The following is a 22713-nucleotide window of genomic DNA, read 5'->3' on the forward strand; positions in this document are numbered from 1 at the left end:
TATCAGGCAATTTATATTTATCACAACGCCAACAGAAACAGAAACGATCTCGCGGATCGTCATCCTCATCGGAGTCTGGTATCAGTATCAAATGATTACCCGCATCTACACTGGGCGCAAATAATTTATTTAATTTTCATATATGTTGCTAATTGCTGTTACGAATATTTGGTAAATAATAAATATTTTCTTTTCTCTTATTCTCAGTTTTAAATAAAAACAGTTTTTATTTTTAATTACGGACTATTTTTATAAGTTTTCCATTTATTTACTCAATTTATAAATTCTTATTTCCATTCCTTTCCAAGATGTAACTGTCTCTCTTAATTTTCCTCTCTCGCCGAGATTCCTCTCTTACGAAGAAGGGGAGAAGGATAAGCGCAATGTAAAAAATACAGTTGATCAAAAGCTTGAGCTGCAGGCGTCACGCAGCATCCGCGAAAATTGCAATTGATTGAATTTCGGCTCAAATCGGTTACGAATAGTGTTGAAATTTAGTTATTTAACGGAATTACATGTTCTACATCGGTTTTCAATTAGTTTTGTTTGGAATTTATCGTTTAAATGGTTAAATTCGGCATTTTGCAGCAACCGCCGCTGTTAACCGTTATCTCCGTTACCTTTTTCACCGTTTTCTCACTCGCGTTGCTTAAAAGTGATGCATTTCGTTAATTTATGTTTTTTTCTTGGCTAAATAGTTATTAGAATGCAATAATAATTGCTTTTAAATGCGATCCTTGAGCAGCAAAATTGCGAAGTTTATTTCGTCTAAACGGTAAATTCCAACGGTTTTGTGCGCGGGTGCTCCGCTGGACAAGTGCGCGTGTGTGCGTGTGCAAGAAGAGCAGGTAAATTAGGCCGCAGTGCGAGTGTATTTGTAAAAGCGTGATTGCTCTTGTTAATTTTTTTTCTTTTTTGTTGTGAATTTTGTGGTGAAGTGAATCTAATATGAAATTGAACTTCAAAACATATTGTTATATTTGTGTGTGTATATCGTTGCTTCAAAATTATATGAGCGAAGGTAAGAGATTTATTGTTTTATGTTTTTAAAGAAATTATAGGCTTATTGGTATGGGCTAGCATGTACATACATATGTAAAAGCGTATTGTATACCCTCTTTTTCTGCGTGTACCTCGCGCCTCGTCGTCGCGCATTCGTATTCCTCTGCCAAAATACATTGCTCATTAGGTTTTGGGTTATTGTCACCAGCCAAGAAAGGCAAAGGCGTTGCGATGAGGTTGGAGACATCGTCTTGGCTGGTTGCTGATGTTGATATTTACTCAAGTGTAATTGCGAATTGTAAATGCGACAACACAGATGCTCTCGTAATTGGGATTGCGAATGGGAGGATGATGGGTACGGATACACATGCCACATAATGATTGCGATGATGATGGGGGAACAGCCTCAGTACTTTTCAGAGAGCATTGGTCCAAAGAAGGTAGTATAGTATGTATGTACATACGTGTATTGGCAAAGTGACTGATTGCTTGACTATATCCGAATCTAAGGCGCTGCCTCGCGCTATTTGTATCTTTTATCTGTGAAAATAAACGTTGCAAGTTGTGTGGCTTTTTTCTCCTCAATTTCAATTTCGACTTTATTGTTTGAATATTGATTGTCAACTGGTCGGTATGTATCTGTACCTGTATCTACATCTATATCTGTATCTCGGCGACTGGAGTTTTCGGTTTCAGCCGCATCGAGCTACGCTTAAGCAAATAATCGCGTTTTTTCCACGCATGTGTCGCCGAGTACATATCTGCATCTGTATCTCTATCTCACGGATACTGTGTGTTTTCCTTGGACGCATTGGATTTCGTTTGGCTTTTGTTTCCTATTATCGATTATTGCATCTCGATGCCGTCCCGTCCCGACTCGTCTCGTCACTTTTCTTGTTTCCAGAGTTTTGTTTTCCCAGCGACAACACAGACATCTCCCGATCGCACCATCATCTTCATTATTGTCATCATGGTAACCGATGATCGTCATCGATGTCGACCCAACCTGCTGGAACTGAACTGAACCGAACTGAGCTCAGTTGACTGATAAGAATGTTTGCTAATAAGCTGGGTAAACAATACATTTCACCACACCACACAACACCACACCACCCCACCCACACCCATCTTTACTCCCACCCCTTCAATTCTACCCATATTTGTTGACTTTCTCATCTCTGTAGATATTTTGAGCAACATCTTATTTCACTTGGCACATGTGGCGGTGGGTAAACATTAAAGCAGATTTGAAAATACCTATTTTGATTGTTAGAATATAACACCAACGTTAAGATCGCAGAAAGGTGTTTGCCTTAAAAATTTCATAATCTGCTTTTCCTAATTCCAATTCACTTGCACTTTAAGTCTCACAAGTACTTCTGCTGACCTTTTTCCATATTAAAGCTAAGAAATAGGAGCCTATGTGCTCGTCTTTTTAGACCATAAAACTAACCCGTAAACCCTCTGTTTTGCACTGTAATATCTGGGCCAGTTATTGTGCCCCATCATCGCCCATTGGAAGCTTCAAAGGAGCCGCCTGTCCCGCTGATAACGCGGATGTAGATGCGGATGTGGATGCGTAGGTGGTGTAAAGGTGTGTTTGAGGGCGAGGGAATGTGGGAGGTGGTTCGGTGCCTCGACTACGCAAAGTATTTGCACACCTCACACTCCCTTATCGTGGGGCCTATTTTCACAACTTTGGGCGGGTGTTGGCCACAGATGATTTGTGCTCCCCCGTTGTCCCAGAACACCCCCCTCAACTGCCACCACCCCCCGTATGTCATTAGCTCACAACTCATTAGCCGTCGTTGAGATAAAGCTATGCAGATAGGTATTCTGCACCGCAAAAAAAAAATGGGATCTATAAACGGGCGATGTAGTTTGGATATTGTTGAAACTTCACCTTTTGAATTTCGTAATGTTAATGTCTCACCAAAATGGGTACTGTTCACGCGGTGATTTTATATAACTTTCAGCCACTCCAATCTTTTTTTCTCGGGTTTTTCTGGCTTTCTGGTTTTTTATCTTCAAATTTTTTTTTTTCTTTTGGCACTTTTGGCCGGATTTCGATTGAGAAACGCCAAATGGAAGTAATCACCAACAAAATTCTATATCAATCATCTGACCCATTGAACGGGCAAGAGAGAGGGGGTTTTGGGTTTTCAGATAGAGGCGAGCCGAAGGTGCCACAGATTTCGTCAACACAGAGCGTCCACAAAAAAGGCACCAAAATAGAACTAGCAGCTCTGCAATCGCTCGTATACATTTATATCTCCCTCCGAGGCCAAAAAAGTTTTTTGTTTTTGGTTTCGTTGGTGCCTGTGGGCGGCTGCTTGATAAGCCACGTCCATCGCAGGTGCTTTAATTGAATTTCCGTTTTGGGTATTAATGAGAAAAATCATTTTAAATTCAGCGGCGATAAGAGAGCAGAGCACACAACAAATAATATAAATAATATTGCCAAAAATGGCCGCTTATCAGCGGTTTGCTTACCGAACTTTGAGATGTGCAGAGATTCTATCAACGGGTGCTCATAGGGAATTAACTTTCGATGGTAAAACATTCTGGGATTCACCGAGTTCCCAAAACAGTTCTATTTAGGTGTCACCAAAATCTCAGAAGAATTAACAGACTATTTTGTTGATGCGTAATCATAACACGCAATATATAAGAGGTCTGATAATACTATTCCGACATCTGTATGGGTGTTAAGCCTAAAAGACAGCCAGGGCGTAAAAATCTTTCAGGCTTAAAAAGACATTTTTAATATTTATACAGATCTTAACAAAAGATGATTTATAATATCAGTAAAAAGTACGATTAAACAATAGTTAAGTACCATTAGGTCGTGAGCAATTTCGGTGCGCAAATAAAGTCTCTTCGTACCTTTTATCAGAAGCGCGTTACGCAGTTGGCAACCAATGCAGATATTATCTAATGCCCGACAAATCCCCCAAAAAGCTTTTCGAGGGTGGGGGACATATGACAAGCAGCACATCATCATTTAAAACAAAATATCTTATCAGTGAACGAGGCAGAGCGGGCAGGCATCTAAATCGGAATTGGAATCGTCATCGTCATCGATTTCTTCGGATCAGAATCGAAGGTCTGTGGGAAGAATCGTGTCGTCGGGCGCGTAGTCTTCAGTCTTCCCAACATTGAATGGGCTAAGGGAGGGGCTAGGACGTACTAGGGAAGTACATTGTATCTGTCTATCTGTCATAGTATAACCCACTCTATCTTTGTTCGGTTTCAAGGGGAAGCGATTCGGAGTCTCTTGCTGTTCGCCAATAACTTTGAGGGTTTGTAACTTGCAGCGCCGATAACTTGTAATGCCATTTGCTCTATATATTTCTCTATTTCCACTTCCTCAACTCTCCCGTTGCTGTTGTCGCCTAGCCATAAACCCAAACGAGCTGTCGGCTTTCGGGCTTAGAAGTCTTAAAGTTTGCTGTTTGCGATGACAACGATGCCAAGTCACGAATGTAAACCGATCGAGGGTTATATGTTATGGAGAAATACTGGGGGAAAATTTCGGATGACGCGCCGACGCCTTTATTTCAGATATCGACAGAAGGTCGCTGGTGAATCCCGCCCGAAACGTCTATGTATATACATATATATATAGTTATCATCGCCAGGTCGAATATCCAGATAAACGCCAGATAGGGGATAGTCAAAAGCCATTTGGAACTCCTTACTCGGTTTTCCACAAAGACATATTGAGTAATGTCAAGATACATATTAATATTACAATAAAATTGAAATATGTTGGAATAGTAAAATGCATCAGTTAGTAAAGTGCCTTTAGAAAAAATACCTCCTAGAACATGAAGTATCGCTAAGTATACTTCATAGGTGAAGTATTTGTGGACAGAAAAACATCAATAATCAGGACAGAATCTGTGGAGTGCTAAGTAAACAGCTAAAGTGGAATGCAAGCTGTGTATCCGGAAAAAGTATCCGTGATGGCGATTCGGCCCCAAAAACAGGGGTTTCCATTTAGGGGCAGAGGAGCTGAGATACTCTCTGCATAATCATAATGGTGGATGACAGGCTGCTCTCCATTATCCCACTCGACTCCATTCAAATATGCCTCTTTTTCTATTTGTATGTATTTGTATACGTACATGTGTATAAGTTCATAGCTGCCAACCGAATCCCAAGTTCGTAATGTGCGCGCCCCCATTTATCAAACGTTGAAAATCTGGCGTCGCCTTCGATAAGGGTAAATAAGAAAATGGCCAAACGATGTGGGTCGCCCCTGCACACACACATGTGTACACACTCTCTATCTGTAGCTCTGTGGGGCGTGCCCTAAGGTGTATCTGTTCGTCTGGCCACGATGAACAATCGCTGTCATTGAGGAACCTTCGCCGTGTCTTGGTTCTGTGTTCTGGGTTCTCTGGAAGCTCAAGTGGCTCATTATAATTGAGGAAATCGTAGAGTCGGGGGAGCTTTAGACATTCTAGGGGTTGGGTGGCATTACTGGGAGGTGTTTGCCCAAAGCTGTTTAGGCGCCATGAATAATGCCGCCCGATCGTCCAGCAACCGACACACCCACCCCTTGAAAAAATAAGATCCCAAACTCGTGGGACAATCGAAAATGTACAAAGAAAAGCCCAACGAAAAATGCCAGAAGGAGAAGTTATATCAAGGTTTCGTTTTATCATTTTGCCCCTCGGTTTATGGCCGTCTCATGTGATAAATATATATGGCAAAAGCGATCGAAGTTCACCCAATACGAAGTGACTAACCCGAAGATATAGGGGAAACCAAACCAAAAGTCACCCGGCCTGGCCCTAAATCACTAAATTGGCGAGATCTTTGCACCCCTTAGAGATTTTTATCAGTTTATGATTTTACCACATTTTATCTGCTAGAAACTATAAGTTTCTTACCAAACTGAAGGATTTGGCACACAGAGTGTGAATGATTAAATCAATAAAAGAGCAGTCCATGACAGTCATTGGATTCCACAAAGTTTGTGAAATGACCAACCATTTTTATAGGTCAGATTAATTCTTGGATTGATAAAAATCGAGTGCCATAGAAGTTAAAGTATACACTAGACGATTTTACGTCAAGTATCAAAATTTGCTTATCAATTTTTGAGAACCATTAAAAAGCTCCCCAGCAATCTCACCTAACTTAATCTGTGCGCCAATGATTCCATTTCGTTTGTGCCAAAGCCAATATATATATATGTATACTATAAGTATACATACATCTACAGACGCAATTGACTTTTGCACAGAATCAGCGAATTTCGGCAGAGAGAAAAAAGCGCTCACTCAAGTGGAAGTCAAAACCCAACCATCCAAAATATCAGCCCCTTTCGGGTTCGGTGGTAATACGAGAAGCCCACTAAAAACCTATCATCGAAGTCCACATAGAATTCGAGTACCAAAAAACTGCATTGCCAAGATAAAAATCAGGCCACTGCGATTTAAATAAAATATGAAATACAGAAAAATAAAATGAAAATATCGAAATCATGCATGTATTCGTCGTTGGGGAGATGTGGTTCTTCTTGGCCTCTGTCTGTGTACAATGAGACATCAGAATCATTTAATTGCAACATGCACATAATGAAATCGGAGATCGGACGGGTACACACATGTGTATTTGTACTTATAAAGGGGGATTGATCAATACGGCGACAGGTGGGTCAGAAGTGGTCTGATGCATGGATGGATGATTCTGCACTCAGAACAATGAGACTAATACGCTTATGACTGTAAACTTTGAGTTTCACTGTGCTCAGAGAATGAGAGCTCCCTAAACCCCACAAAAATCCTAAAAGCTGCTGAGACTGTGATCCCACGTACATTTACCTTTACATATCATACTGCGTCTTAGTTTACCGCTTCGCGTTTGGATTTCGCTGATGCCTCGCATTTCTTATATAGATCAATGATCGCCATGCATCCACGTAATTAAATTAACTGACTGTCTTGATTTCTGCCCACTCATGGATAATGAAAAGTGTAGAAGCGCAATAAATTCCTGGAAGCGTCTCCGTTTCAAAAACTTTCTGATTTCTTTAATTCGTTTCCCGTTCCCATGGGACATGCCAGATAGATGACCGCAAATTTTCAATCTTATCGGTGCGATTTGGGCTCCTGAGCTACCCCGACCAATGTTTGTATTATTATTATCATGCTCGTAATTATAATGCACACAGCCAGCTATTTAGCATGTCCCATGCAAAATGGTCAACCGCAATCCAGAGTTTTTAAGTGAATCTGTTTGTAATCGCCACTCGGGTTACAGTTTTTGTGGATCAGCTAGACCTTGGGACTTTGTAATTTTAATATTTTAAAATAATTTTTGTTTAATGTATTTAGTAGTAAAATATCAAAACAGTTCCTAAAATTTTTTTTTTTCGGGCAACAATCAAGGTATATTTAATAGAAATTCGTTTAAAACTTATATGCCTTTCGGTTTGGAAGTAGGGTTCTCCCGATTTGCTTATCGCAAATACTTTTGTGGCATCCACTTACTGTTACCGATGTGACTTCCCTTTTTTTCGGGCCGCATATTTATTTTATCAACTCGGTGACCAGATGGAGCAACCGCAAATTTGTGGGTACTTCGTCGCCCGATTACACAGCTTCTGAGAATACAAAAAAAAATACAACAAAAATATAGTGCAGCCTGAACAATCCGGCATCTGTTCTTCTTACACAGTAACAGCAGCTGAAAGACGGAACTGGGGGATATCTCAAAAGTCATTAGGGGCAACGGGAGAGGGGAGCCCCACAAGTGGCAGATAGTTCGATTGATTTGCAATGTTTACATAAACGCACAAGGTTCTTCCTTATGGGGCCCATAATCTGGCGCCTCTTCACGAAGAAACCCAAATCTATACACAAATATTTTACAACTAGCGTCGCCGGCAACAAAATGCAATTAACTGGAAATTGCAGCCAGCGCTATCGGCGCCTTGGAATGAAAATATAAATGGAATGAGCACTGGGAACGGGAATGGGAATGGAAATGGCATCGACTGGCGACGACAATCAGTCGGATGAGCTTAGCAGCCGCGTGTCTCGCTGAAGTGCACCACCTCATCAGTTATAGGCTATAACTCAAGGTCCCAATGACACTACCCTAAAAATAACAATAAATATGACCTGAAATTCGATAAAAAAGTTAGTACTATTTGTGTAGTCACTATATTCTTTATAGATTCGTATTGAATAATTGTTTTCAATATCATCTAAGAGAGCTATATCAACGGAAACCCCCTATTATTTAAAGGCCTCTTATCATTCGTGGTCTTCCCAAGTATCAAGTGGTAGCATCAAGTTCTCCACTTGGTCCCGTGTCATATAGTCGGAAAGTCCACCGAACTCGACTCTATTCGATTATCGAAATCGGTTGGGAATCGTGTTTTCCTACAGTTGGCCTATAAAACACAAAAACTATACATCTCACCTGAGCTCACTTTAGCTTCTGCGTCTTTGGCTCTGCTCTAGAAATAGTAAATAATTCTGAGGGCTATATAGATAGATCAATTGCGGGCTGCCGACTGCTGGTTGACTGCCTTTTTCTGGTCACGGGGACTTGCTTAACAGATGTGGTTGCTTATCGTCTAGCTGATATGACTTTTCTACTTTTCTACCCGCTATAAGCCCACTAACATATATAACTTCCAAAGCGACCGAATTGAGGATTGATCGGATCTCATAATGAATCATCATGGACGTCGATTAAATGACAAAGCATCATATAAACCGCTCAGATCTTGCATTGCTCATGCAGTTTAGGTTACTAATTCATGGTGATTCAAGCATTAGTTTTTCTTACTTTCGATGTAAAATTTAAATTTTCTGTACAAGATTTTATCTTCGGAAACTACTAAATGATGGATGATACATCGCTCATCCGCCCCGTTGCATCCACTTTCAGATATAGCCTTGTAAATCCATGTGCATATACATATATATAGATATATATTCTTTGTCCATCCATATCGATTTTCTCTGCTGCTGTCGTTCTTGTTGTTTTGGTTGTTGTTGCCACATAATGCTGCAAAGTGCTTGGCATTGATGGGTGGGCCGAATGTGCCCCTCCGATTTTCCATGAGGATATACACCCAAACATGCGAACGAGAGAGCAAGTGAGAGGAGAATAGTGAGCGAAGGAGAGGGAGCCACCGAGAATGGCGCAGTGAAGTATTTATCAGAGCAACATCAGAAATTCAGAAGAACTTTTGCCATGAGGCAACGACGACGTGGCCATTTACCACATCTATATCGTAAATATGTACATATATACATGTGTGTGCATGTTGTATATAATGGGGGTTCTATGTACCAGTGAAGAATCGGCCAAGGCAACAGCAGCAACAACAAAAAGAATAGGCCAAGTGAAGCACGATGAACAACGAAAGCGACGCGAAACGCGAAGACCGACGACGTCATCATCCCTGAATAGGTGGTAGAAACCAGGTGGATGGTGGGTGGTGGGAGGATGAAGGGTGGTTGCACAGGTGGGCAGAGGTCATGCAGAGGGTAGTGGCTGAGCTGCTGCGTGTGGGTGGTTGGGTGGCTCCTCTCTTTCTACACACAAACCAAAACATTACCATCCAAACAATATATAAAAAGATCAAAAAATCTATTTTTAATATTTCATATTTTAATAATTCTTAGAAAAAAATTTGTTTCTACCGGAATTTTTAATTTGATTATTTTATATATGTAGTTTATTTTCCTGTATAGCTGCTTCCCCACAATTTTGTCACCTCCAGGGTTGGTTGAACACCCACCGAGCGGGTGGCTTTCGACAGAAGGTCGTCACAGCCACATAAAAAACAACGAGAAACAACATCAGCACAACTGAAATAGAAACAAAAAATTCTTTTCCATAGATTTTTTCTTAGAAACGAGGGAAAATCCAATTAGAAATGCCCGCAGAGGGAAATAATTCACCTGTCAGGGTGCCACACACACACGCACACACACAGCCACACAAACAGAGGGATGAAAAAAGAAGAGGGGGTGTTGTTGGGTTGGTTGGGCGATGGTGCTCACAAGAGTGGGAGGTGGCTGCGATTGTTGTTGTGATGTGGATGGAACCTGAAACTGACGAGCTGACAAGGCTGACTAACTGAAGGCCCCGCTGCGTGCCAGGTGGAGAAAAAGGGGATTGGCGGTGGTGCTGGTGCTGGGGGTGCAGGGGAGGTGCACAGGTGAGCCGCGGCGAGGGTGGCAGGCAAAATTAATGACAGACTGCAGATTGGTGGAGGGTGAAACGCAGGCAGACGTCGCATTTCGGTTTTTTCTCTCGATTGTTTTTTTGTTTTGAGTTTGGCTTAACTTCCTTGGATGTGGACGGTCCTCCCGCCCTTCTTCTCCTTTCCATTTTCCTCCCTCTTCCTGTGCATATATGTAATCCTCCAGTACATATACAAATATATGTATATTAAGATTTGGTCTGTATGTGTGGGTAAAACGGAAATGAAACAACAGAAAACACAAGCAAAGCCATGAATCTGAAATTCTTTTGGCTCTTAGCATTCCCTACAGTTAGGGGTGGATTGGTTATCAATATTTATTGTGCAAATTAATAAATTAAAAGTTGTGGTTTATAACTCAAGGGATTTATGATGAGAAAAACATACAAAATAAATTCAGTTTTATAAATAAAGGTGACAAAAACGGAAGAAAACATAAAATTAATTTACAGAAAAATAAACAGACTATAATGAAATTTTAAAAATCGAAGAGTTAACATTATTTTATTTAAAAGTACTGAAGAAGGTATCTTCTCCACGCTGCTTTTATATTCTGTTCGGTTTAGTTGGGTTTGGTTTGGTTTGGTTCCGTTTGCCTCGAGTGACATGCAGCTGACGTGGGCCTTTTGTCCTGCTGCTCGCCTCGGATGCCCAACGGCCCTGAGTTCTCGGTTCTTGGCCTGGCTTTTGGATCTGGGGGTTGGACCTCAGCCATAGGCCCGTCCACCCTCTTCCCCCTCGCTGCGGCCCATTCACCTTTCCCCCCGAATAATGACAGCTCTTTTGCCGACACTGTCCAGAGGTTTCTCGTTTTCTGAGTTGGCAGTTCTTACGACCGCTTAGTCATCGTTTCTCGCTCAGATTAAATATAGACTGCGAGAGCGCAAACAGAAAATTCATTTAAGATTAGCTTTCTTGTACTGAATGTTTTTTTTTTTTTTGGAAAAATTAAGGGTTTGATTCTGTGATCTTTTTATTGCTACACATAGTTATTATTATTGAAGGAAAAATAAAATGGCGCCGTCATCCAAGCTTTTGATTAGCTTACGCATGTTCCACCCCCAATCGCCATTTTCTGGTTTAAGATAAGAGGAGGCTGTAATGTGGCAAACAACCCTAAAAAATATAAAATATGTAATGAAAAGCAAAAGCATTCAGCAAATCACAGTTCAGAGATTTGTTTCGCCGAATCCAACCGAAACTTGGATGATTGAGCCCAGGGATGCAGGGTGGTTGTGGGTGGTTTTGACGGGTTGATGGTTGAGCAACCCCTAAGGTTGTCCTTGTATTGTCGTTCTGTCGTATCTGCATACATTCCCAGCTGAAACGGAAAAATCTATTAAATCAACGTTGCTGCGGCAACCAATTGCGGGCAAACGAAACCACCGAAAACACACTCGTACAAAGTGGGGGGAATGGGTGGTGATGGTGGTGGTTGAGTGGTTGAGTGTGCCACCCCCGTGCGCCTCGCATTGGTGTATCTAAGTAGCGCACAGATACAATTTACAGCTCGCATTTCGTATGCAAAAACCAGCCAACAAAAACTAGTGAAACTTTTTGTGCCGCTCCGCACGCCAACCGCAGGGTCGGGGGGTCATCCTTGTTGGATGGGGTGACTTGGTGGGATTGGGATTGATGGTAGTCCCCCACCTACACCCTCTCGTACCCCACCCCCTTCGTTCTCCATCCGGGTGAGAGGGACAATCGTCAGATACATTTCCCTTGAATTTATCGCTGCTGTAACTTTCTGCCACTGCTGCTGCTGCCTGCCTGCCTGGCTGCTTTATCCTATTTTTCTTTTTTCCCCTAGCGCCGCTTTTTCTACTGTGTTTTCCGTCCTCGTCGAGTAGAAACTTTGGAAAACAGGAAATTGTCGCATAGAGACACCCCACATACGTTGCTACCCCCCGGATTTTCCTGCAGCCCGTGCCATTGCCACATTGATGTGTCCAATGGCTTTGGGCCAACTCCGGGTTACGGACTCCCGGTCTCGAGTTCTTGTCTAGATGGCAACCGTAGATGGCTAGTGGCAAGGTCTAAGGCTCAGGGCCCAAAGACCGAACTGAAATAGTTTTCTTCTAAGACTCTTGATTTCCATAATATAGTGGTTGAACTTAATCTAAGTAGAACCTTCTATGACTCATTTATACATTCATGTATTTAATACGCAATAAAATATCTGTATGTTATACCCATAGCTCACTGCATCCTCTTAAGTCAACTTTCTAATTTACATTTTTTGCAAAGAAAATATTCTTGAGTCACGTAATAAATTTCCCAGTGACGCTTGCATTTTTGGGTCATATTCTACAGCTGCACCACCCATGTTGCACCATCCATTTACAAGGGTTTCAGGGTTGACACACCGCTCCAATGCCAATCCAAGGATGTAAATCAAGTCGAGTCTGTGCAAATTGGCTCTTCGCTTATTTTTCTCTGCTATATAGGTGGCTCTTCTAAATGAGGGGTTACATTACTCATCTGCTGGCAATGACAGTGACAATACAACCCCATCGGTGTTTTATTCGCCTTCCGTTTTTTTTTTATATCCCCCGCACACTCGATAAGGCTCTCCAAGGATTTGCCTAATGAGCATGCCGTGTCCAAGCAGTTCCTGCCTGTTCGTTGTCCTTTTTATATGACTTTCCACCCACTCTGGGCCATTTTCATCCACCTGCGATGGTAATTACCCACTGATGATGGCGACTCGTCACTGGCTTCGTCATTAGTTGGAATTGCCGGGACATGAAACCCGATGCGGACATCAAAAAGCTGGCCTCGGAACAAAACAAGTGTGTATATTATGGGGGAGTAGTTGTACTGGGATCCATAGCCTCTGCCCTGTAGGTACATATAGCTCCATCTCGCGTGATAACTGACAACTTGACTCGTACCTCTTAAATTAATAATGGGGATCACTATTGATTTCGCAGTTTATAGAAGTTTCCTTTTAAACTGACTGGATATCAAAACAAATAAGGTCTTTGAACAAAAAGTAAGGAACCAATATATTTACCCAAAACATCATACATTTCCATTGTATTGTTTACATAAGATCGAAATGATAAGGTAATTACATCATTGCGAATATTTGTTGGCACTACGTTCGACCTTTAATTACAAGTTGTATAATACTACAACCGATACTGTGATATAAAAAGAAATAGTATTTTGCTTCAGGCTAATATATTTTCGTGTGGATATCTGACAATAAAAAACCAGGAAACGTAGTGTGGATATAGGGACAAAGTAAAAGAGGAGAAGCATCAGGGGAGCTCAACTATTCGTACAACCGCGAGAACATTTTTTCGGGGATTATTCATGGTCGCTGGTTCCGACTTCCCCAAAGACGTTTCCTTGTTTTACCCAAGGTGTGTCATTGACACTGGACGGTTGCACTCCCTTTCCTATACACTTAAGAAAATAATATCTCAAGGAACTGGGCAAATACCATGTATGTATATGTGTTGACTCAACTCAAGATCAAGCTGAAACCAAACCAAAGAGTTCTGTATTTACTTTTGTGAAAAAACATTGCTAGCAGTAAAAGTCTACATATCTTTTCTCAGTGTAGGACCTTGGGTGTGTCCTCTGTGGTGGTGAGCGGATGGAGCGCTTCAGCATCTGCCGGCAGTTGCCAGTGGCCACTTGGTACTTACCACTCACCATTTACCACCAGGAACATTCGCTTGTTTTTGGCTATTGATTTTTTTTTTGTATTCTCTGGATGTTTCAGCCACGAGGCACGCGATCTGCTGGAGGTACGAAAGTATGTACACACGCATGTGGCGTCGTCTTGGTTGTCTGCCCACTCGAATGTGACGAAGCACCCCCCTTTAACAGCGGACATACGAGGATGTTGGGAAAGCCCGACTAACATTCGCAGATATCAGCCGTTTACGTTCCTTAAAAATTTGTTTTCAAATTATATGGTACTAGGAAACACAAAATTTGATGTGCTTTTATTTTTAATAATACAATTTTATGACTTTATGATGCTAAAATAAGACACTTTAACAAACAGTCAAACCCATTTGATATTCTACACACCGCGCTGGTTCATTGCTCCGATCGATTCCGATTCCACCAATCCCAAGTCGACAAATTAAAGACAACAAGATGAAGCCGAGAAGCGAAAACTGAGAGGCAAAATCAATGCTAAGCTGGGCAGCCATCAAAGCTTATTACAGTGCGATCTTTGCTCGAAGATACAAATACACGAATGAAAACAATGAGGGAATCCCAAAAAAAACAAAAATCATTCGCTTGAGATGGGGGATCCAAACAGGGAAGACCACCTCGCTGACAGAGATTAATGAAGCACTTATGGGTGAACGAGGCACACACAGTTGAGATATATACAGATATGCTCTACCATACCATGCTACACTATTATATATGTACATGGGGAGCCCGACCGCAGACGAACTCGTATCTTTCAGATAATTTTTTTTTTTTTTTATAGCTGTATCTGTGAATGTATCTGTGTCTCAACGGTGGCTGTGCGCAGATCACGACAATGGTGGTGATCTCGTCGAGCTGCTTGTTTATTTGCTGCCGTCGAGATTTCAACGCCTACATCTATAGATACTTATGCGGCCGGAGAGCTATTTATAGACCTCACTCTCCTAGATCTCTCTCTCTGCATCACCATTTTTGTTGAGAAATACAGAGAAAATGGTGTTTCATAAAAATCTTATGGCAGACCATTGGGTTGCAGGTTTGATTATTTTTATAAGCTTTGTATATACATACATATGTACATATGTATGTTTGTGTTTTTAATACTGTCTCTGGCTTTGCAGAGTTTTCGGATGGAGTTACATAAATATCCGACAAGACAAAGAAAATCAATTTTGCAGAAGCAAGTGGCAGCACACATTTAAAGCCACTTGGCATTTTTCACACGCCACTCTGCTTTGGATCCCCCTTTTTCGCCCACGCCCCTGTCTTGGTCCAGTCGACGATGCATGGGTCCAAAGTTTTATGGTCATCTCCCAAATGAAGGTGGAGGGCAGAAAAAAAGTAAGAAGAGCCAGAGCCACCGGGCGCATTAGCATTTTGGTATCCGCATCTGTATCCGTGACCATAGCCTTGTATCTGTATCTGTACCTATATCTGCCATACCACACTCATGTGCCTGTCTTAGTTTGTTGAATTTTTCTGCGAAATTGTTGGCTGTCTGCTTCGCTTCCTACGATTTTATGAACCTTCTCTCCTCCGCTGCCCCTTTTTCACACTCATCTCACAGTTTTGGCCATGGTCAGAACATGGGATCATCGCAAGGTTGGGTTCTGGCTAACTGCGAAGGTATAGCAGTTTTCGTGGATCACAAGCGGGTTTATTTTGTCGAGAAGATTTATGGCGAATACAGGCACTAAAATATATTCACACAAGTGATCAGAAAATGAAATTAGCTTAAGACAAGCTAAAAATAAAGAGTCCTTAGGTGGGAAAAGAAGATAACATTTTGTCATAGCTGACTAGCGCACTACTTATTCGTAATCTTACTACCCTCCGCTTACAATTTAAAAAAAAATGAAAATATAAAGTTTTTACTTTCCCAGATTCTTAGCTCCCCTTTTATAGGGTCTCTGCGATCCTCTGGCAATTACTCTCCACTCTCGACCATTGGGAATCAAGGTCTGCGTACTCGCTGCCCGCCTGATCATTAATGGTGCATTCAAAATGCACCAGGCACAGGCACAGATACAGATACCTATCTGAATCTTCATCTTTCTCTATAGTGTACATACATATATACATATATCTATGTGAATGTATTTTCTTGCTGCCATTTAAATTCGAGCCACAACGGAAGCGGAGCGGGTGGAGCAACCCGACTCAACTCAAACCGACTGTCTATCTTTCTGTAGCTGAGTCCGAAGAAATGGCTGCAAGATGATGATCATAATGCTGATGTTGCTGCTGTTGATCATCCTCATGATGGTGACGGCGCAGATGTAGACGCACTGAAAGCGAACGTTACGCTTGGTTAAAGATCATTACCGGCAACCCAACACAACGCAGAGCAAACGACGACAACCTAAAGGGGCCGACAACGTCAGCACTCGCAGGGAAGGGAGATTTCGAGCTGGAGAGCCAGAAAGCCAGAAAGTGCCCAGACCAAGACCCAGACCCCGAGACAAACCCAACCCACAGCCGAACCCATAACCCATTCCAAACTCCATCACAAACCCGAAACCAACAGCCAGACGACAATGGTGGCTTTGATCTTGGACGGACTGCGACTGCGGTAACGCGGATGCATCCCCAAGGCAAAGTTCATGCACAGAAAACGTTTTGTATTACATTTAAATAAATACAAGTCATATTTTATATTTATAATTAAAGTGATATTTTTGGACCAGGAATTTCCACAAGCATTTGGTTTCTGAGAGCTTAAAGAAAAGCTAATAATGACGCTTGATGATGGAAAACCAAATATGATGAAGATCCATGGGCCATGTCAAAATATGCTTTTTACAGATCTGAACCAACTCAACGGCTCAACGATTTTTTGACCGGGCCAAGACCGCTCAGCGGCCGATGCCAAACGATGCCAACCGATGCCAAGCGATGCCAGGCGAAGCCAGGCGAAGCAGTCAGGCAGATCAGAGCGCACGCCAGCTCCAGATTCGAATTCAGTCACTATATGGTTTTCTTGGCCGAGAGTAGAGACTTGAGAACTGAAAGCTAAGAGCTAAAAGCAGCGGGTTCATCCCCAGACAGCCGCTTTTGACGTGCCCAGATGACGGATGTTGTGCGGCCGCGTTCTTCTCTGGCAGTCATTATCTTCCGACTCCGGCCATAAGACCAACTCAAACTCCAACTTCTGGCTTCCACTGGTGACTCTGTTTCGGTTTCGTTTTAGCTTTGCTGCTCTCTTAGCAACCGTTTGCTCCGTTTTTAGCTTTTACATCAATGATCACTGAACCGTTTACGTTTTTGAACTGTTTCAAGGTCTGCAGTCTGCCATTGTCTTCGGTTCTGTTCTGGTTTCGCCCTCACCACACTCTCCCCCCTGCGTTAGCCCCTATATATCAACAAATATCTGTTTCTGGTCCGAGCAGATCTTCGAGTGCAGTTTCGATCCGCAGCGGTTACGACGTGTAACGATTACCCTCGGCTGGGCGACGCTAGTTACCCTAAAATCTGTGTACTGACCATTACAACAAGGGCCTCTCTCCGCGATTCTCATAAATATGGGCTACATACAAAAAAAACTTGTGCACTTGTCACTTTTTTTTAATTTATATCAAAACTTCTATCAAATCTGCCTTTGGTAGCATATGTTATAGTTATGTTCCGATATGCATTTATGATTGTATGGTTTTTGTTCTCCATGTAGGGAGATGCGCATAACTTTCTTTTTCGAGGCTTTGCGAAAGTTGCAGGTCGTGCTAAACGTTCAACGCTTTGGTCTTGCCCACGCCCACGCCCATCCCACCCACCAATCGGTTATGGGCTTTGATTGAAGTTGATTGACTTTGATTGTTGGTGGCGGTCTAAGCCGATGATTGGACATGGTCTAAATTGCCGCTCAACTGCAACTGAATTGAGCATTTAGAGAGAAACACAACAAAATATCGGAATTGCATCCATCCCCCAAAGACCAGGTCACGAGTTAAGACCAAGGCAGCTGTCTTCTGGTGGCTAAAAGTGCCCATTCTTCTCTAGCCAAGAATTCTGGACAGGTGTGCTAGTCGGCAACGAAGACTCACCCTCTAAGTGTAACCCCCCTTCCTCACTCTTCCACACAAACAACTTCACATGGCATGCGATCTCGAAATTAATGATCAGCAACGTAATTACTTCTTGATGGAAATTAGGCAGCCAGTGAAAGAAAATGAAAACGAAAACACCATCTAAGGAAAAGCCGGCTATAAAGGGAGATTCACAGACAATGACAAAGCCAGAAAGAACCTAAAAATTGCAGTTTAAAGTAAGCTTCTGAAAAGCGGCCCAAGAATTAGACAGAATTAATTAAATATGTTAGAAAATCGATATTTAATTTCGTTGTGTACACAACGATGAACGTAAAAAGATTTATCTCCCCCGAAATAATTAGAATATTGCATGTACACATATTCATTTTGCATAACCCTCTTTGGGGCTTGTGCTTCTAATGTTACTGCCGATTTGCTATTATTTTCCAACTATCTCTCTGGCTCCTTTGTGGCGCGGGTTGCGCTGTGTCAGAATTTAGAAGTTGGGGAGACATTTTTTCGCCATTATGCAAGCCAAAAGATTCCCATTGAACAAATGAATTGTCATAAAGAAAATTCTTGGTCTTATGTGAGCAAAAGCAGGGAGAACAAGCTGGGAACTGGAAGACGAAACTCAGGGAGCTTGGGAACGCTCGTTCGTTGCAATTATGCGAGCAAATTTGTTGAAAAACGAAAAGAAATCCAGCCGGGCAACACGTATACGTTGATAGAGTGAAACTGAACTGCAGAAATTGGGTAATTATTACTGAATGGGTCAAAGCCAGACAGAGAAAAGCAGTGGGGATGGGAGTATGGGATGGGGAATATTATTATTGGGGCGTTCTAATTACGAGTGGCGCCATGAGGCTGTGACCGTAACCAGAAACCGAAGAAGGTGTCAAGCCGTAAAATATTTTGCACATGCCGTGAGATACAGATATATGTATGTATGCACATGTACAGTAAAGGGTGGAACCGAGACAAATATATGTATCTACAGATAGGTACAGCCACAGCCAGATACAGATACATATACATATATACAATATAATGGCCTGATTGCATTGAGTGAGTTTACAATTCGATCGCTTATCGGAAACGCGTGCAATACTCAGGGATTACCTTTGTCTCCCGGTAGAATACCCCCTCATTTATATATTCTCTCTACAGACACATATGTATGTACAAGCATGCTTGTATTCAATAAACGATAATGAAGACATGCAGCATGCCATTGGGGGAAGGGGATAAAAAAAGAAATGAAAACTGCGGTTTCGTCATCGGGCAAATTGAATTTGAACACGTCTTCCTGTGCCCTGAACTGATCCACTTACATAACGGCAAGCCATCCAAATGGGACGTGTCCGAGTCCGGATTCGGCACCTCCGGCGTAACTTTGGGTAGCTCTGGATGAGTGGCAATCATCTGGAAATCGCTAGAATTCCACCCAGCAAGATAGCCACTGGCCTTGGCTGGTCAAAATCTCTATGGGGAGCTGGCCAAGATTAGGAGTACTTATGCTAATACGCCAACAGACTGATAGCTGCTATCAGCCAGGAACTATTCGATTAGCTACAGTTGTCACTACACTGCAACTGATTATAGACCTTATGAGTGTTCGTTGCATTGCATATCAATAAATGTTATAAAACTTTCTCTGTACACCCACTATGTGTTAAAGTTTTCCGCAACTTTGCAATATCACTTGATGATAATACCAAGCCAAGTAACACTGTATCACGCTTGGGGCAGCTGTTAAAATGCGATTTGGAGTATGTTTTTCGTTTAATCTCTGGAACTAAGTTGGCTAAGACCTATAAAAAAACTTTTTCTCTGTGATCATCAATACCGAGAACGCCGGCGACGTTTTCAGAAATTGCGCAGGAAGTAGCCCCTTTCTTCCAGCTTCGCTAATCTCTGCTACAAAGTAGGAAAAATCGGGAGGTGCGTTTTGGGGGCGGAAGGTGGGAAACTCTGGGTACGAATGCGATTAGATAGCCAGTCAGTTCAATCTTGTTCCCGCGATAAGGAAATTGGGGATTTTGAGTGAAATTGGAAATGGCAGGAACATTCTTCGGAGGTGTATTTCAATCGTCGGAATAGACGAAAATATATAGAATTATTTACGACCATTATTTGCTCATATTCGAGGTAGCCTAAAATAGAACAAAATAAGAAAATTAGAAAGCCCATTTAATTTTTATTAGTTTGATATAGTATTTTAAAATTTCTGAATAGTTCTTTGCGAAAAATTATTTTAGAAAGATGTCAGTTATTGCTTTTCTTATTGAAAAACCACAAACTTTACTCAACGACTTTGTTTTCGTTTTCGTCAGATTTGCAACCCAGTTCCGATTTATAGTGGCTTTTAAAAGTAGTAGCTTTCCCTTAACAGCTTTATTACGGCCAGAACCAAAACAGCAAAGCCACAAAATGACAAAAACACAACACGAAAAACAATGAAAAGAAAATGTCACTGACAGTTAATTAAAAAACAATTTAAACAAATTAGAGTTGAAGATAGAGTCAGATGGAGACACCAACAACAACAACCTCGAAAAAACGATGGAAATAAAAACGTAAAACGCATTAACAGTAAGCAACAGAAAACGAGCAAGTAGAAGAAGAAGCAGAAGAAAGGGTGTTCAACATGGAAATATGGGCGGGGGGAAAGGGGGCGAAGTAAGCGGCAAGACACAACAACAAAAACGACAAATTGTAAAAACCCGTAAAGCTGGCGACGAAAATTTAACAAATTTTCCAAGAGCCAGCGACAAGAAAAGTGGCCAAAAGGGAAGCTAAAAAGATATACACCGAACGAAAATAATCAAACATTTTTGATTTAGGAATGAATGAGATAGTAATATTTTTAAGGATATATGTACATATATCAATGAAAACCTGAAGTTGTTCTTATTAATTTGGTTTTACTGGTTTGGTACTTAATGGTTTTTAGATGAAACAAATGATTAACTAAAAATATCAATTGCATTTTTATTCTATTTCCTTCATATATTTAATATTTTACGTACTTTTTGTTGTTGAAGAGCATAAATACTTTCGCTCAGTGCATTCCACCCGCCGCCGACGCTCATTACAATTCAATTGAAGTAGCGACTGCGACGCCGGCAGCGACGTCAACGACTTGGCGGCCGAAGAAGAAAAACCAAGCAGCAGCAGCGCCACCAATAACAAAAACAAAAACTCAGGTGTAAGTGTAATGAGAGCGCAGCAGCACACACGCACACACACAGGCACAGGCCAAACAGTCTGGCTGCCGCACTCAGATACTCGGCGTGCGCTCACATAGATACAACTTCTGTTGGTGGGGCGGGGGTGGCAATGAAGGGTGGCAGTGGCGTAGACGGGGGGCTTCTGGGCTATACACTCTCGTCCACCGGGGTGAAATCTTATGGTAAATGCTGGGTTGGAAAGGTAGGGTACACCAAACTTGTTCTCAAGCTCCTTCTCAACTGTATTTAAGATACGCTACTGGGGGTGGTGTATCTCTGTCTCTGAGTATCTGTGTGTGCGTGCCTCCTTCGCTCAAGATTTGTCTGAATGTGTGCGTGTTTGTGTGTGTAAGCCAACCACAGCAGCCTCTGCCTATGTATATGCATTTATATGTGTGTATCTGCTGCTGCGCAGGACAGTCGATTTGCATGTGTGGGTGTGTGTGTGTGTGTGTGTATATATACATCTTATGTACTTGCGTTCTTCTGATTTTGATTCGTTTGCTCTCCTCTTTTGCTCTCCTTTTCGGACGCCTTCTCCTCTTTGCGCATTGATTTTTCTCTGCGAGATACACAGCATAATGCTTCTCAAGGAACAGTGAAGCTTCAAGAAGGAGAGCCGCAAGGAAACTTAAGAAACATTGTAGTCTGAAGTGTTAAAGGAAAGATTTATTCCAAAGAAACTAAAGGATATCATACATAGATGCATAAAGAGACTCCTTGGGAACTTTGTGAATTAATAAATCAAATATTTTTTAAAAACTGTGTGGGGTTTTCTTTATTTAGTCACTAAGCATGAACCACCTTTTAGGCCAGGTCCATTAAAAGCCTTTTCCTCCATTTCCACAGTGTCCATCTGGATGTATAAAATGCACCATATATACTATATGCGGTCGTCTGTATATACATGTGTACACGTGTTTATGCAATACCTGAACCTGTGCTCTCTTTTTTCTCTGGCCATCAACGCACGCGCCCGCATTTAGTCAACGAACCACAAAAAGCCATTCGCAGCCACAGCTGCAGATACAGATACAACGTAAAAAGTGGAAAAAAAAGAAAAAAAAAACTGGGAGAACCAACCAGATACAGATACATACATTTTATTGATTTGTCTGCCGTGGAGGCCTCCACTTTGCATCCAATTCGAGGTCCCCTCTTCAGTTGATGATTACATAAGGTGATGAAATCATGCGGGCTCCCTGCGTTTTTAGCCAATGGGAAAAGGGTCGCAACATCCGCGCCCGCAGGTATCTCCCATTTTCTCCCACCCACAAAATGATATTACCCATCCCAGATCATAGATCTAATACCACAAAACCCATATCCCAGATCGCAAGCCAACCATCCCACAAGCAACCCCTATAACTGTTTTGGTTTGTTATGTACAAATTCTCATTGCTTTTTATTTTGGTAACCAGGCAACTGTCGTGTATCTGTGTATCCGTTAAAGTATCTGGTATTTGTATCTGTGTGTGGGCCTATCCACCAACCCGTCTATCCATCCAGCGATGTTGGCTCTTCT

At 41.9% G+C, this 22713-nt stretch overlaps 2 long non-coding RNA genes across 2 annotated transcripts in view; one reads left to right on the forward strand and one right to left on the reverse strand.

Moving 5' to 3' along the window:
• Nucleotides 1–414: 414 nt before the first annotated feature.
• LOC120455062 overlaps nt 415–22713 on the forward strand; it is a 217383-nt gene continuing 195084 nt past the window's right edge. The window contains exons 1-2 of the long non-coding RNA XR_005616710.1: nt 415–848; nt 939–1021. This is a non-coding gene — a long non-coding RNA (uncharacterized LOC120455062). The remainder of the gene's footprint in view (nt 849–938; nt 1022–22713) is intronic.
• On the reverse strand, nt 12387–13445 carry LOC120455060. The gene is made up of 2 exons (XR_005616708.1): nt 13263–13445; nt 12387–13205 (listed from the first exon to the last, which is right to left on the reverse strand). It is a non-coding gene; the product is annotated as an uncharacterized LOC120455060 (long non-coding RNA).

The sequence above is a fragment of the Drosophila santomea genome, chromosome X (genome assembly GCF_016746245.2).
Source record: "Drosophila santomea strain STO CAGO 1482 chromosome X, Prin_Dsan_1.1, whole genome shotgun sequence".
Classification (NCBI taxonomy): domain Eukaryota; kingdom Metazoa; phylum Arthropoda; class Insecta; order Diptera; family Drosophilidae; genus Drosophila; species Drosophila santomea.